At 39.3% G+C, this 3,536-nt stretch overlaps 1 long non-coding RNA gene across 1 annotated transcript; it reads right to left on the bottom strand.

The window, feature by feature from the left end:
• Nucleotides 1–1,135: 1,135 nt before the first annotated feature.
• LOC128073076 (uncharacterized) lies at nt 1,136–3,124 on the bottom strand. Its single transcript, XR_008202608.1, has 3 exons — nt 3,028–3,124; nt 2,395–2,479; nt 1,136–1,331 (listed from the first exon to the last, which is right to left on the bottom strand). It is a non-coding gene; the product is annotated as an uncharacterized LOC128073076 (long non-coding RNA).
• Between the last annotated feature and the right edge of the window lie 412 nt (nt 3,125–3,536).

Below are 3,536 nucleotides of genomic sequence, written 5' to 3'. Positions count from 1 at the left end.
GACAAACTGATTCAGCAGACTTATTCTGTTGTTATTACCTGTTTTAGAATTCCCAAATGAAATCAGTGAGCTGCAGTACCTACTGTGTCTCCCAGAGTTCCACTAGTTCTCTTGAACACTAGTGACTGTCAGAAAAAGAAAGTTTATATTAGTGCCCTGAAATATCATACCAGATAAATTGTCTAAAAGAGAGGTTAGAAACTTATTTTAGGACCTTCCATATATTAACACTTTCATAATATTAGTACTTAATAAGACATATCCTCATTACATTTAAATTACTCTACAAATGAGATCCCTGGAAATAGTATTATTTGTATTTCATACTGAGGAAATTGAGAAACACAGATGCTATTAGGCAAATAAACAGTGATTCAAGTATAGGAACAGAAATGATGGCACAGATCTGTTTAGCAGCACTTAACTGGGTCAAGGTATTGACCTAGTGTAGATCTACCATTTATCTTTTGTAGTGACAAAGGGTAGCCCAGTAGAAATGATTTTGCTACTATTGGCAAAAAAACACCCATATGTGTTGGGCCTGAAGACTTACCAAGACTCTTATTGGCACGAGGTGATTTTCTTAGGCAAGGTTGTATTATCCATTGCTTAGAAGTGAACTAGCTACTGTCTAAATTAAATCTAGCTTAGTTTGAGCTTGTAACAGGAAGAACCTATTCTAAGGGGTTATACAATTCAGGACTCAAGAGCAAAAATGTGCTGTGAGTGGATGATCAGAGATCTCAGACTGTAAAAAAATAACAACAGGTAAGCAGCAGTCACTATACCAGTGCAGACTTGTGAGTAACACGACACCAGTTTTAAAGAAAATACGTATATATAATTAGATCCAATGACAATAAGCAAACACATAAAGAAAGTATATAAAAATAAATCCAAACAGATGAAAGACTAAGGAAGAAAGCCATGTTTTAAACATCAGTCAGTTGTCAAAGTCCATAGGAGAGTGATGACTTGTTACTGACTCCCCTCTCTTCATTATTCGTGAGAGTATCAGCTTTGGACACAGAAGGACATTGAAGTGGTGAGCACAATGCTATTGAAGAGAAGGGAGAACTAAGTAGTTTTGTCATAAAAACTTCAATAGTATTTATGAAGACTGTGTTAGCTTGGACTATTAGACTACTGTCCTGGTTTTAGCCCGGACAAAGCTGATTTTCTTCACAGTGGCTGATATGCCATGTTTAGACTTTAGAAGAACATCAATGTTGATAACACACCAATGTTTCAGTTGTTGCTGAGCAACGCTGCACAAAGTCAAGGATGTTTCAGTTTTTCAGTTTCTCATACTGTCCAGTCAGCACAAGGATCTGGGATGGGACAGAAACAGGATAGCCAATCCAAAAAAAAAATATATATATATCACAAGAAGGATGTTTCAGACCATATGATATTGTGAGGAAAAAAAAAAAAAAAAAATCTATAACTGAGGGGAACTGTCTGGGGGACAGCCGCTACTTGGAAACTGACTGTGTACAGTCAAGCAGATGGTAAGTAATTGCTTTGTGCATCACTTGTTTTGTAAATATGTATACACACACTCAATTACGTTACTCTGATATGCCTCCAGTTTATTTCCATGGAAACTACAGCAGATACAAAGAGTGCAATAACACTATTTGATAGAGCAAACTTCCTGCTAGATAACACTATTTTTCAACATAGTCACCAGCTGATTCACGTGGATGATCAAGACATTCTTCATTTCACAGTGTGACAGCTGTGCATGGCCACCCAGAACATTGCTTTTCTTCCATATCATTGTCACCGCTGCTGAAATACATGAGCCACTGCTTCAGTGTGCTCACATCCACTGTTTGGTCTCTAAATATTCAATAAGCATCCATGAATGTCAATGTTACGGAATTAACTAGATCAATCTAGGCCCATGACAAGGGGGCAGTAGGCCTTCAGGCCCCTCCCTGGCCCCAAAAAATGGGAAGGAAAAGGGATAGGGAGATGGGCTCAAGGAAGGAACTAAAAATAGTGGCAATGATCTATGGAGGAAAACTTATTTTACTAACTATGATATTGGAAAGCAAGGTAATATAGTACAATGCAATCCAATTGAAATTGAGACTGATACATCAAATAAAATAGGAGACAGGGAGTTCCTGAGACCTGAGCCAAATCTGAAAAGCTTGGTACAGCTATGAAAGTACCCGCCAACACCCACTGCAAGACAGTCAGAGACCGCCCCACCATGAAGGGTCAGATCCCAAGACTTCCATGATGCACAGGGACAGGTACCCACAGGTACCCAGAATTGGAGCATAAACACTTTAACTTCCAGTGCACTACATGATGTTATGATGTGGAATACCAAAAACCAAAAATCACAAAACCGCGACAGTCAATGAGCGCCATTTTTACCTCATGAAGGAACACATTCCCACTCCCTTGCATCATATGCACTTCCATACCAGACACCATTTTGCAGACTCCCCTCTGGCGCCATCTGTCACACAACAACAGGTAACAGAACACCGGTGGGAAGATTCAATCTTTACTGAGATACCACCAACACCAGCCTCTGATGTCATGGGCAAACATAATGAAATAGGAGGTATTACTTTTGGAGCAGGCTTTGTATATTATTACTATTATTCCCTTTTTTTTGTTTTGGTAAGTAATTTTTATCTAAACCTACAAGTTTTATTTCTTTTCCAATTCTTTCCCCTACCCTTTTGGGGGAGGGAGGAGAGAGGGAGAAGAGCGCAAAAGGCTGTATAGTGCTAAGCTACCCATTGGGTTACACCACAGCAAGTATTAAAGCATTAATTCAGGCTAGCAATAAGTTTCTACCTCCATCTACATAGCATTAATGCATTTGTTCTCATATCTGAATTTCAAGCATTGTGAAACAGAAAATCATTGTCAGATACTGTAACACAATGGAAAGCCAAACAAGACAGCAGAGCAGCTAGATCCCAGGCTGCAGCGAGAGAAGATCTGCTCAAATACAACAGCAGTGAGAACAGAAATAAAGGAAAGAAGTTTGCTTACCTTCAGAAAGCCTGTAAAGTCCTCAGGTAGACAGAGATTGCCAAATGAGAAGCTCTTGCCTCCACAACCAACCCTTAAATGAGGTCTGAGAAGGAATGGATCCTGGCTTCAACCCTTCTGTTCACTCAGGGGCATTGCTTGCACCTGTGCTCCCCTGGGTTGGCCCTGCCTTTCCACCAGGTGTTCCATCACTGGTTCAAGCCATAATTTAGCAGTTGCACTACAGATAAGAAGGCTCAGAAATGGCCATATACTGTGTATACAGTACCATGCCCAGAGCGAAGCAGGAAATGTTCTCCAAGAGCTGATACGCTCACTGCTAGCAATAATATTCTTTCACAGGATCAATTAGGAATTCTTACTCTACATTTGAAGGAAATTGCACTGCTTTCAACAAATAATATTTATTGTATATTTGAATGCAAAACTAATTTTTAATACAAAATATCAGTGAGTAATATATCCAGAGAAGCTGGACAGGTCAGTTTGTTTCAAAGATAATGTAAACT

Source organism: Tympanuchus pallidicinctus, unplaced genomic scaffold, assembly GCF_026119805.1.
Source record: "Tympanuchus pallidicinctus isolate F22 unplaced genomic scaffold, pur_lepc_1.0 scaffold8, whole genome shotgun sequence".
NCBI classification, from domain to species: domain Eukaryota; kingdom Metazoa; phylum Chordata; class Aves; order Galliformes; family Phasianidae; genus Tympanuchus; species Tympanuchus pallidicinctus.
Note: the sequence above shows the minus strand (reverse complement) of the source record. Positions and strands in the feature narration are given on the sequence as shown.